Source organism: Eumetopias jubatus, unplaced genomic scaffold, assembly GCF_037043125.1.
Source record: "Eumetopias jubatus isolate StellerSeaLion01/CBP00866 unplaced genomic scaffold, mEumJub1_p1.0 scaffold_1, whole genome shotgun sequence".
Taxonomy (NCBI): Eukaryota; Metazoa; Chordata; class Mammalia; order Carnivora; family Otariidae; genus Eumetopias; species Eumetopias jubatus.
In genome coordinates this window covers 173,122,422-173,136,478 of record NW_028274807.1, presented here as the reverse complement: position 1 = coordinate 173,136,478, position 14,057 = coordinate 173,122,422, and the positions used below count along the sequence as shown (strand labels likewise).

Sequence of the window (14,057 nt, the reverse complement as noted above, 5' to 3'; positions counted from 1 at the left end):
GACAGATGAACGGATAAAGAAGAAGTGGTATATATACACAACAGAATATTATGCAGCCATCAAAAGGAATGAGATCTTGCCATTCGCAACGACGTGGATGGAACTGGAGGGTGTTATGTTGAGTGAAATAAGTCAATCAGAGAAAGACATGTATCATATGACCTCACTGATATGAGGAATTCTTAATCTCAGGAAACCAACTGAGGGTTGCTGGAGTGGTGGGGGGTGGGAGGTATAGGGTGGATGGGTGATAGACATTGGGGAGGGTATGTGCTATGGTGAGCGCTGTGAATTGTGCAAGACTGTTGAATCACAGATCTGTACTTCTGAAACAAATAATGCGATATATGATAAGAAAAAAAAAAGAAGATAGCAGGAGGGGAAGAATGAAGGGGAGTAAGTCAGAGGGGGAGACAAACCATGAGAGACGATGGACTCTGAAAAACAAACTGAGGGTTCTAGAGGGGAGGGGGGTGGGGGGATGGGTTAGCCTGGTGATGGGTATTAAAGAGGGCACATTCTGCATGGAGTACTGGGTGTTATGCTCAAACAATGAATCATGGAACACTACATCCAAAACTAATGATGTAATGTATGGTGATTAACATAACAATAGAAAATTTAAAAAAAATAAGAAGATGTAGACTGGGGCTATAGTCAGCTGAATGTTTTACTGGGGTTGGTGCATGCAATTCCAAGATGGCTGACTCACATGACTGCTGCTGGTTGCTGCATACCTGCATATGGAAATCACTGTGGAATCATGGAGGCTGCCCATGGTAACAGTTGATCTCATCGCCATGGTAAGAATTTAATTAAATACTGCAGACAGACAGATCAACCTCGTCCCTGATACATGACAAGGGTTCAATTGGTGGTTAAGTCTAAATTAGATCTTCATGCTTCTTCCATTATGAGAGCATAAGTGCCTAATTATTATTAAGTATTGTCAATATTATTGTTATAACTCTCATCTATTTACCAAAGACTTTAGCACTATAGTAATTGTGACAATTAGCAGATAATGCCTCCTTATGAAAGATTAACCCACACCTCCAAACATAGGTACCCTTCGTTTGGTAGTAGAGAAAGGTACTTGGGAATTGTATACCCTAGTCATCCATGCTAAAAGAGATTACTCCCTAAATCCTGCACATACATCAAGGTGCTTCCTTAATTTAATCCAGAAAGAAATATACTTTATATGTTCCTGCCAATGTGTTTTGAGTCTTAACGAGAGAGAAAGAGAGAAACATAGAAAGAGAAAATTCTAATTACATTCTAGTCTTCCCTTTTTGCTCTCAGGAGTAAAAATATTCCTATCATTTTTCTTGTTTCATAAATCAGGAAACTAGAACTCAGGGGAATAAGATCACCTGTTCAAGTTTCCTTAACATATTAGATGAAGGGCCAAAATTGAACCCAGGTCTTTGATATGCTGTGTTCACTGTGCTTTTTTCTTTCTTATCTGTAATACGGATCCAAATAAGAGCCTAGCTTAATGACGGTGCTCTGCCAGAGAGTGCACTTTGGCCATTTTTCCTCACTACTTCAATAAGGAAGGAACGAGAAAACCACATGGAAGTCACTAATATCAACCTCATCCTAGTGTTATTGATAATGGTAACCCTTAGAAAAGTAAAAAGCAACTTACAATCATAGAAATAGCTTCCATCTGATAGGCAGGTTCAGAAGAACTGGTCCCATTTTCCAGGAAAAGAATGTAATTGTTGACAATTTGTATTTTGAAAGCTTGAAAGAAGAGTTAACCAATCCCCAGGGGAAGAAAAAGAAATCAGGGAGCAAATTCAGACAATAATCATGGGTTCTAAAGGAGCAAATGATCTAACTGAAACCATCTCAACCCAGAGCTCTGGGGATGAGTTGCAGTCTTGGACAGCTTGGATAGTATTCAAGTTGAAAGGGTTGATCATGTTGATAGTGCCCTGTGCCACCACCTTGACAGTACCCACTTAGAACACTTAAGTCTGTCACCACGTTTTAGGCCTGACCCTCAAAAATTTTACCCAACCACTAGTGTCCCACCCCTGTTGTCACTGTGGTTGATGATTTGTCCTAATGCTGCTAGTTGTGAGCTAGACATTTGTCCTCACTTCTGTCCTTTGGGACAGAAGGTCAGCTTCTAAAAGGTCAGCTTCTCTTCAGTCCTCAGCACCTCTTCTCATGATACATGAGAAACACAGGGGCTCAGAAGCTGATTTTGAAAACCAAGCAATGATTAAGGCTTTGAAGATTCACCTGCTTGAAATATAATTCTCAGCAGTAAAGGAGTTCAGTGCCTCTAAAATACCTAAGTGCTGTGCCTTTCCCTCCACTGGACTGTTTCCACAGGCACAGCTTTGTTCTGATTCTCTCTCTGTCTCTCTTATATATATCCAGACATTGCCATGGTCCCTTTCACATGCAGAGGAATTAGCATCAAATGGAGGCAAGACACGGCCTGAGTTTAAACTTCCCTGGACTTTCTGAGAGGAGCAGGAGTGTGGTATCCATGTCTATTGGTCTTGTTGCAAGAAACAACACAAGGCTGTTCTTTAACTTCAACCCAAGAATTTTTGTTTTTATGTTTACACAAGCACCTGGCTGCCCATGACTTGAGCTTTGTTCTAAGTGGAAAAGAAGAGCCAAATCCCTCTCCTCTTGCTCCCAATGGATTTCCTCACTTTGTCCTGGAAAATCCCAGGGGTGCAGGTGGACTGCTGTGGTAATTGCTGAGCTGTGATGCAATATATGGTCTTTTTTTTTTCTCTGCAAACACAGTTCCCAAAGCCACAGTATAAACAGTGTGGAATTTCTCACCCTTGTCTCTAAATGAGGTTGAACGATTCCTGAACCTGCTAACATTCTCTGCACACTAAAGTGCATCTCTGTCCTCACCAAACAATTTCTTCCTTTTTAAGTACTGAAGTGTGAAGAGGGACACCTTATTTCATTGCAAAATGAACAGCAAGTAAACAGAGAACTGTGATTAAAATTCATTTGAATGAAGGCAGGAATTAAGCCATCCCACACCATCAGTTTATAGCCTGCCCTAAAGAGGGGAAAAAGAAAAGAAGCAAAACAAAACAAAACCTCACTGTAGTTCAGCTGGAAAACTGTTGGGACATTTTACTAACTGTATCTCTTATTATCCTCCCTGCCTTTGATAACACAAAGTGTATGCAATGTACTGTGACACTCTGGGGTGGGGCTGGGGCTTAACAGTTGTCATTTTCCTGTCAGTGAGATTCTTTGTGGGTTTCTTATACATTCCTAAGCTCAAAAACCTAAAGTGACTACTTTCTTTTACCTTCTGAGCCTTATGGAGCCAAATATCAAAGATGATCCAATCAGCTTTAAACAAAACAAGACAAAACAAAAAACCTACAATGTTCTACCTATAGTTTCCATAGCAATTCCAGATCCTGAATGGGATTGTATAACAAAAAGAAATGTAGTTTTGTTGTGATGTGCCCTAATGATTCAACAGGTATTAAAAATATCTCTTCTGAAATGGACCAGAAAATTTTATTTCATAGACAGGAGGCTATTCCTAACTGGCCTAGGCCAAGGGTTGCAGAGTCAGTGGATCTGTGTCTGAATTTAGTCCAGACTATTTATCAGCTGTAGAGCTAACCTTGGACAACTTCTTTAAATATCTCCAAGGTGCAGTTTCCTCATCTGTAGATGTCGTTGAAAAGCAGAGCACTGATAGTATTGCTGTGATGATTGTGAGACAATGTATATCAAGTCTTAGTACACTGCCTAGTGTGTAGTACATTAATATATGCAAATAAGAATTCTTGCAGGGAATAAAAACATACCCAAAACAAACACAGACAAAGAATTCTTGCAGAAATAAATGTATGCGAAGGTTAAGTGACATATCCAAAGTTACACAGCTGAGGAGTTGAGAGGATTAGCACTAGAAACCACATCTCTTAATTCCAAGACTATGATCATTTCCTATTGTTCTGTACAGATGGAGGCTGGGCATGAACTGGGTCTTTCTAGACCACTGGTTTCCCAAAACATAACTATTTTAAAAAGATAGATATAGATAGATAGATAGATAGATAGATAGATAGATAGATAGATAGATAATTTGGGCTTGAATTCAGAGTTACCAGATCAGAATGTAATTTCTCAAAAGAGTTCCCTACTGATTCTCATGAAACCCTTCTATTGATTGGGAAGAGTGACAGGGGCCTCCCAGATGAAGAAGAACAGTATTAGCACAGTGCTGATGTAAGAACGTGTAATGGCAGTTAGAGAAACTGCAAGAACATCTGGCTTGGGGAAAGGGCACCTGCCTAGAGTCTCTGGAAACTGTGACCAAATGATCAAGTGGAGCCACACAAGAGAGCCAAAATCTTCTAGGTATTATGATATCCAAAAGAACTGTATGGTCCTAAGAATAAAAGAAAATGCATTGTTTTACCTGGTGCCCAGTCTATTGAGTTGGATGGAAATACCAATCAAAAGAATAGCAGAGAAATGCTAAAACCAACGAAGTGATCAGTTAGGGTAGGCTCCAGTCTTATCTGGCAAAAAGTACCAGGTAGGGTATAAACCGAATTGAGACACATGGGCTACATGTCTATTCTCCCTTTTGACTTACAGAGTCTTGGAGCAATTATCATAGTGTTTGGTGCTGTTCATCTAAGGTTACCCGCAGAGCTCACTTAGTGGCTAAGCTGAAATCAATGATCATTTTGCTACCTTGAGTAATTTCCAAAAAGTATGGGATAAGATTATAGTTTCCTTAGAAGGTAAACTTATTTCAGCTCTTGGGAGATTTTGAATTAAATACAGAAATGTTTATATGACCCAAAGTAGTAATATTTTTGAGTAAAAGAGTCTGTGCATTTGGAATTTTATATGATTTGGTATTTTACATAATTGTAATATTTAAAAGAATTTGTCCCATTTAGTTAGCCTTATAATTCCACTATAATATGTGCAACTGAGCAGCTGATACAGAGTTGGGATTTCAAGTTGAAATCTTACTATATTTTTATGTGGCAGTGGAACACTTAAGCTAACTTAAAGTTCACCACAATTACACATTTAATTTGTTAGATGCATAAGGATAGTCTAAGCACACAGGAAACAGGTGATTGAGGAACCTCAGGGGCTCTTCCCACATTGATCTGGGATAAGCCACATCAGAGTAAACCCCACTGGGCTCCTTGATTAGGAGTAGGAGGCATGGTGTTCAGCTTTTCCAGGATGTGAAAGGTTCACGACAAGGGGTCCCAGAAGTAGATGGAAGTCTGGCTGGGGCCCCTGTTGAGGATTCTCTGTAATGGAATCATGAAGACACTGCCGTAGTCATTGCAGAGAAGTTGCCCCAGCTTGTGCAAAATGAAACAAATAGCTAACCTTTATGAAAACTTACTATGAACCAGAGAGAAGGCTTTCTTTTTCTGGTACTATTTCATTTAATCTTTAGTGTAACCCTGTTCAGCAGGTATGAATGCTGTCTCCATTTTGCAGACAAAATATAAAAATGAAGTCACAAATGTCTGTATAGTGATTTATAATTTGTAATTTATCTCTACAAATGCTTTTTTGAGTCTCATGAAAATCCTCAAAATAAGGTGAGTTTTCTTCCCAGTCTACAAGATGAAACTAAGGCACAACAAATGGTGCTGGGAAAACTGGAGAGCCAAATGCAAAAGAATGAAACTGGACCATGTTCTTACACCATACACAGAAATAAACTCAAAAGGGATGAAAGACCAAAATGTGAGACCCGAAACCATAAAAATCTAGAAAAGAACACAGGCAGTAATTTCTGGAATATTAGCTATGGCAACATTTTTTCTAGATATGTCTCCTGAGGCAAGAGAAATAAAAGCAAAACTAAACTATTGGGACTACATAAAAATAAAAAACCTTCCTTTTTTGAGAGAGAGAAAGAGAGAAGGAGAGAGAGAGAGAGAGTTTGTGTGTGTGTGTGTGTGTGTGTGTGTGTGTGTGTGTGTGTGTGTGTGCATGAGCGTGGTGGATGAAGGGCAGAGGGAGAGGAGAGAGAATCTTAAACAGGCTCCATGCCCAGCACAGAGTCTGACATGGAGCTCAGTCTTATGACCCTGAGATCATGACCTGAGCTGATATCAAGAGTCAGATGCTTAACCAACTTAGCCACCCAGGTGCCCCAATATAAAAATCTTCTGCACAGCAAAGCAAAAATCAGCAAAACTAAAGGCAATCTACTGAATGGAAAACATACTTGCAAATGACTTATCTGATAAAGGATAAGTTTTAAAGAAGAGATACAACACAACACCTTAAACAAATAATCCAATTAAAAATGAGCAGAGGACATGAACAGACATTTCTCCAAAGAAGACATTCAGATGGTCAACAGACACATAAAAAGATGCTCAACATCACTCATCAGGGAAAAGCAAATCAAAGCTACAATGAGATATCACCTCACATCTGTGAGAATGCCTAAAATCAAAACTACAAGAAAAAAACAGGTGTTGGCAAGGATGCAGAGAAAAGAACACTCATACACCATTGGTGGTAATGCAAACTGGTGCAGCCACTGTAGAAAACAGTATGGAGTTTCCTCAAAAAATTAAAAATAAAACTACCCTATGATCCAGCAATTGCACTACTAGATATTTGCCCAAAGAATACAAAAACACGAATTCAAAGGGATATATGCTCCCCAGTGTTTATAGCATCATTATTTACAATAGCCAAACAATGGAAGCAGCCCAAGTGTCCATCAATAGATGAATGGATAAAGAAAAAATATATACATATATAATGGAATATTATTCAGCCACAGAAAGAATGAAATCTTGTCATTTGCAAAGACATGGATAGAGCTAGAGGATATAATGCTAAGAGAAATAAGTTAGTCAGAGAAAGACAAATGCCATATAATTTCACTCATATGTGGAATTTAAAAAACAAAACAAATTAGCAAAGGAAAGAGAGAGAGAGAGACAAACAAAGAAACAGGCTTTTCACTACAGAGAACAAACTGATGGTTACCAGAGGGGAGGTGGGGGTGGGGATGGGTGAAATAGGTGATGCGGATTAAAGAGCACACTTATCATGATGAGCACTGAGTAATGTGTAGAATTGTTGAATCTATCTTGTACACCTGAAACTAATACAACACTATATGTTAACTATACTGGAATTAAAATACTTAATTAAAAAATTTTTAAAAGAAAAAATGCAGAGTCATAGGCCTCACCCAGAGCTACCGATTTTGAACTGGATTCTGGAGAAGGGGAGTAGGAATCTATTTACTTGAGATCTCCAAGTGCTTCCTATTCATGGTAGAACTTGAGAACTAGTGAGCTACACTGCAGCCTATGTCAGAGAATCACTGAGGAGAAGTGCCAGCCTCTGCCCCAGTGGCCCTGGAACAAGTGTCAGCATATGGAGAAGTATCTGGAGGTGTCTATAGCAAAGCATCTTAGCCCATAACCATTTAGCATTTGTATACACCTTCAGAAGGCAGACTGGCAAAGTGCAATACTTGCCTCAGAACGAGAGGAATATATTTTAAATGATATTATATTTTTATGAAAATGTAACACACACAATGGTAAAAAACAAAATTCAAAGTGCACAAAATATCTATGAGACTTTCCCACTTATTCCAAAGCTCCCAATGTCTTTCCCTAGAAACAGCCAATGTTTTGTATTTCTCAGTTATTCTGTCCAGAAATCTATGCAAACATGTATACATATTCTTCTTCTTCCCTGCTTTAAAAAAATAAATGATATCGGGGCGCCTGCGCGGCTCAGTTGGTTGGGTGACTGCCTTCAGCTCAGGTCATGATCCTGGAGTCCCTGGATCGAGTCCCGCCTCGGGCTCCCTGCTCGGCAGGGAGTCTGCTTCTCCCTCTGACCCTCCCCTCTCTCATGTGCTCGCTGTCTCTCTCATTCTCTCTGTCTCAAATAAATAAATAAAATCTTTAAAATAAATAAATAAATAAATGATATCATATACTCTTCTGTGACATCTTTTCCCTGAAAATTGTTGCCATTGACTCATATAGAATTTCTTTGTTCTTTCTAATGGTTGTTCTACTGAATTCATCTATCTTATTTTAATTTACCTACTGCTGACCATAGAGGTTGCTCCTGAGTTTTTCCTGTTACAAGCAATGCTGCAAAAGATATACTTATCCTTTGGTATGCATGTGAATGTATCTGTGGGATAAAGGGCTGCATATAGCAATTGCCATCATGTTTGTCTCAGTCCCCTCATCTGATGATTTCCAGGGGCCATCATAACTTTGTAGACTGTAGCTCTCTTCATACAGCATCCTGTTTCAGCAACATTAGAAAATGTAAACCTTTGTTGATAAAGAAAACATCACACTAATGCATGCCAGCTTTTGCAGTGTGTCACAAAGTACCACACAATGCAGATCAGGACAAAGAGAGGTGTTTATGAAGTTAGGGAAGGTAAAGTGATTCGTGTAAAATATCCCCAGCCATGGATGATAAGCATTACATCCCTTCTTTCTCCATGTTGCAACTGATACTTGCATTTATAAAACCACCAGGGGGAAAAAGCATTAATTTTCTTCTTCCTTGTGGTGTTGAACTCCAGGTGTTTCTGAGAGTTCTACATTTCCTCTAGTTTGCTTACAGTGAACAAAGTATAACTGGGTGGTTTCTGTTTGCAGGGGCCTTTTTAAAAATAAGCCTTTGTGCTTTTCTCCTAGACATGAGCTCACAGCATTCCGCAAGATATACATATTCACATGCATAGAGGCGGTCACACACACATTGCTACTAAGATTGTGTGAGAAAATTCTACTACAAGAGAGTTATGGACAAGTTTTTCTTTGCTTCTTAGAAGATGGAAGACTCCCTGACAAGGATTTTATTTTCATTGTAGTGGGCTGTCAGCATGACCATTTATCATAGCCTGAATTAATAAGGAAAGAACAGAAGAAAGATGGCTTGCTGCCAAACAGCTTGGGGATGCTCGGGGCTGCACAGATCAATCAGCTGCACACCCGGGCTATTGTCTGCTCATCAATTCATTTTCATTGAGTTTTAAAACAGATAATACCAGGCCTTTTTCTGAGGCATAATCCTAAACTGACCGCCTATACTTGTTTTCCATTCTAACGTTTTATTCCCATAGGACACTCATCAAGGTGGCATATTGTGTTTAGATTAAGCTCCTTCTCTGGAAATCAACTAGTGGTAGACCACTGCTCCTTTCCACTGCCCAAATGCACAAAAGTCTTAACAATCTTTTGAAACTAATAGGCAAAAGAGATTCACATCAAGCACATCTGAGATGCAATGGGAATCCTTTGTACACTTGTGACAGCATAATAAATTAAACAATAAAATGCTTTCTAAGGTACTGGGAGACACACAGTCCACAGAGGGAAACTACAATATAGATTTGTAGAGGGCTGGAGTAGTGGACATTCTGTTGTTTTCTTTTGCCCAGGATGCATTCCTCTTCTACTAAAAGTGGTTTTCTGACTTTTTCTCAGCAAAGAATTCCCTCTGCCAGTTTCAGATCTTATGCTTCTGATTGGGCCTCACACTTATTTTTTGCTTTGGATGATTTGACTTAGGTATGGTTCTCATTTCCCAGGTCATGGTGATTGGTTCTTGAATGGACCTATGACCCAAAAGAGCCAGTGAGACATAAATACAATTTCAAGGATTCTTGGGTCTTCCTTCCTTCCTTCCTTCCTTCCTTCCTTCCTTCCTTCCTTCCTTCCTTTTCCTTCCTTCCTTCCTTCCTTCCTTCCTTCCTTCCTTCCTTCCTTCCCCTCTTTCTTTCTCTCTCTCTCTTTCTTTATCTCTCTCACTTCAAGATACTAACTATATAAATGATGAGCCTCCAAAAGCCACTATGGTTGAGAACTTCTGCCAACATGGCCTGAAGAATGAAATGAGAGAGAGACTGAAACCAGTCCTGGTGAGATTATTTGAGCAGTTGCATAAAGCCCCTCCTGAAGCTAATATGCCTCTTGATTAAGTGAACAAATATTGCTAATTTTCAAAAAGTCAGTTTGAATTGGGTTTATATTATAATAAAAGGAATCTTAAATACAGGCATAATTTTATTGATTGTGCTATTGAATTTAGACCCATGAATTCTAAAACTGAAATGGTACCAAAAGTTTCTTTTTGGACAGAACCTAATGAATTTTTCACCTGGAAATCAGAAAACATGAAAGTATTAAATAATTGAATTCACTCCATGAAATTAGTTCTACCCTATAATATGAGAGGTGAGGAATAGAGCCTTTGACTTCTGATAATTGTTGGCAGGCACTATGGACCAAATCTTTTGATGATGATAACTATTAAAACTACAGAAAAATAAAATAAGGGTATTGGGATTCTAATAAAGGAGGGAAGATTTATTGGGCCAAAATCTGAGAAGGTGATACTTGAGAGACGTAGTATAAAGAATTTGCTATTCTAATGGAGGAATCTAAGAGTCTAAGCAGTGGTTCTAGAAGGCTATAGGGAGGGGCAAAAGTTCAGGCTTGCTAAGATGGAATCATGATAAATTCCCTGAAATTTGTGTTGAGGCCCTGAATGTCTGTATTGTAGGAGGAAGAGTAAATTGGAAAAAAAATGCTTTTCCCATAGGCTGATCTCAGCTAAGAGATATATGGATAATCTAGAAAAATAATCACTTCTAAAACTGAATTAAAGTAATCCCAGATTAATAGAGCCCCACCACATGTGGCAGAAACAAACAAATATCTTCTATGGAGGAAGATAGCATCACCACAGACCACAAATTATTGCTATAATTCTTAGAAACAATGGGTGGCACACAAGCACAGATAACAAGACACACAAGGAAATTAAATGGTATGAAAGATCTTAACCAGGGGGGAAAACAAAAAAGAAAAAGTTATCCACAAAATCTTCAGATACTAGAGCTAGACTTTAAAACAATTATGCTTACTATTTCAAGGAGCTAAAAGACAAAATATATTGACAGATAATGAGATACTATATAAGTGACAGAGATGATCTCAAAAGGACCAAATAGAAATTCTAGAATGGAAAAACTGAACTACTGAAATTAAGAACTCAGTGGAAAGATTTAACAGATTAGACCCAGTTGAAGAGGGAATTCGTGTCTTCTGAGGAAAATAATTTCTTAATTTTAATGTAATACAATTAACCAACATTTTCTTTTTGGTTAGTGGTTTTTGTGTCCTTATTTAAAAATGGTGCCCTTCTGTGAGGTCATGCAGATAGTCATCTGAATTATCTTCTAAAATCTTTATTGTTTTACCTTCCATATTTATATTAGCAATCCACTATAATTGTTTTGTGTGTATGTGTGTGTATGGTATGGGATAGAGGTTAAGAGTTTTTTTCTCCCACATTGTATCCAGGTATCCTAGCACTACTATTGAAAATACTATCTGTCCCCATTACCCTGCAGAGTAATTAGAAGATAATTCAGATCACTACCTTCATGACTTCATAGAAGAGGATGACCATTGAGTGAGAGAGGATATTTTAAAAATATATAACTGATGGGCGCCTGGGTGGCTCAGTCAGTTAAGCATCTGACCCTTGATTTTGGCTCAGGTGATGATCTTAGGATCATGAGACTGAGTCCCACATTGGGCTCTGTGCTTGAAAGGGAATCTGCTTGAGATTCTCTCTCTCCCTCTGCCCCCCTCAATGCTCTCTCTCAAATAAATAAATCTTTTAAAAATATATATACAACTTAAAAAGGAATAATATACAAAATAATGAGTCTCAGTCATACAACAACTGACAACCCAATTTAAAAGCTGTGTAATATACTTGAAGAGGAAATTGACAAAAGAGGATATCTAAATGACCTTGAATATATGAAATGCTATTCAGTCTCATTAATAAAAAACCACAGTGAGCTACCACTACACAATTTGTCAGAGTGGCTAAAATTCAAAAGAATACCAATTGATGTGTAGAAAGAGAAATGCTTACATAGTGCTGGTACAAGTATAAAATTTGTGCTACCACTCTGGAAATAGTTTGGTGATATCTACCGAAGTTGAGCATATGCATATCTATAGACCCAGAAATTCTGTTTGTAAACATATACTCACAGAAATTCATGAATGTAACAAATGACAGAGACAAGGGTATTCATGGCAGCATATTTTTGTAAGTCTTTAACTGTAAACAGTTCATTAACAGTAAAATAGAAAAATATATGGTGATATAGGTCTACAATGAATATATAGCCAAAAAAAAAAAAAATGAACAAACTAGTTACAGGACTAAAAGCTAGATGAATCTCATAGATATGTTTAAAAGAAGCCAGACAAAAATATTATATACAACATGATTCCATCTATATAGAGTTCAAAAACAGGTAGACCTAATCTACACTGTTTAGTTGATGCAATCTTACATGGTAAAACTATTAAGGTAATTACAATAAATGTCAGGAAAGTGATTACTTTGGGGAGAGCAAGAAGGGGAAAGCAAAGGGCTTCTTGAATAGTGGCAATGTTCCATTTCTTTCTTTTTTTAAAGTTTCACAAATGTACTTTATTTCTTCAATCATGCTGTGTTTTAATGGGTACACAGTGCTTTTACTTGGCATCAAGTATGAGTAGGTTTTGAAACAATTCAGTTTTATACCAGCTGGGATAGTTACTGATTTCTAGATTCCTCTGGGGTGATTCTGCCAACAGGGACAGGTTCCATTCTGTTTCACTTTGTGTTGCTGTATATGCCCACACAGTAACACAGAAATGGCTCCCCTAGATTATATAGTATTATCATATTTGTCAGAGAAATCAGGTGTCTGTTTCTGGTGGCTCTGCCTTGCCATTGTTTGCTGAATGCTTTGAACTCAGAGACAATGTAGAGCATTTTTGGCCATGGGAAACATTGTGAAGCTGAAGACAGAACAGTGGCAACTGCAGCTGTTGGTTTGCTACAACTTTGTGCCAAGTCCCCTTGCAAAGAAGCAATGATTCATTTCTTGATGTAGGTAGCAGATACATGAGTTTTTCCTTTATAATAATTTATTAATCTTAATTATTTTCATGTATTTTCAATATATATGTTATATATCACAGTTAAGTATATTTAAAAATGTTACCAAATGTCAACTGATCTATGCAACCTAATGCTACAGGTGCATACCCTCTAGCACCCCAAGGAGAAGTCTCTGGAGTCAGAAGTCTGGGTTTAAATTCCAGGTCTTTGCTAAGAGATGTGTGGACATAGGTAAATAATTTAACTTTTTTTTTTAAAACCCCCAACGTGGGGCTCAAACTCATGACCCGAGACTAAGACCTGAGCCAAGATAAAGAGTCAGATGCTTAACCAACTGAGCCACCCAGGCACCCTAAATTTAATATTTTTAACTCTTTACTTCTTAATGTATTCACAGGATGAAATTAAATAAGTGATGCAAAACACTTAGCAACTGCCTGGTACATCAGGTAAGTTCAATTTTTAGTTATTCACCTAGAAAAATGTTCCCAGTGCGAGCCAAATTTATACTGTCTAACATGGTTAGTGATAGAAATGGAGATAATCACAGTTACATCACGTGAAAGTTTTGGGTGCTTTACAGTTTTGTAGTCACTGCCCAACAGATGGGCCCCTAGATCACTTGGCTCTGATAGCCAATAAGTTTTGCATCCCTGAGTCCCACGGTATTACGAGAAACAAAGAAAAACACATTAATAGGCAGAGGGCACCCCTCTGTTGCTATAAACACAGGCCCATCACAGAGGGGCAGACATAAAGTACCTCTCTGAGTATCTTCCTTAACTACATACTTTTCCCACTACTGCCTGAGGATCCAGCTTCCAACCAGCGTACATTTAAGTTCTGAATGTGATCTTCCCCTTTGAGACAAAGACAGATTTCAGCATACCCTCAAATACTAGGAGTCACTAAAAACAAAGAGAGTGGCTTGGAAAATCACAAAGGTTTGAGAGACAACCAAGAACTCAGGCTGGGCTGATAGATAAGGATCATATCCCACATGAGAATACTCCATCAAGACTGGGAGAAGTGACTGTTCTATCTAATGCATAGAAATC

At 38.3% G+C, this 14,057-nt stretch overlaps 1 pseudogene; it reads right to left on the bottom strand.

The window, feature by feature from the left end:
- Positions 1-12,648: 12,648 nt before the first annotated feature.
- LOC114207653 (cytochrome c oxidase subunit 7B, mitochondrial pseudogene) lies at positions 12,649-12,898 on the bottom strand (annotated as a pseudogene).
- Between the last annotated feature and the right edge of the window lie 1,159 nt (positions 12,899-14,057).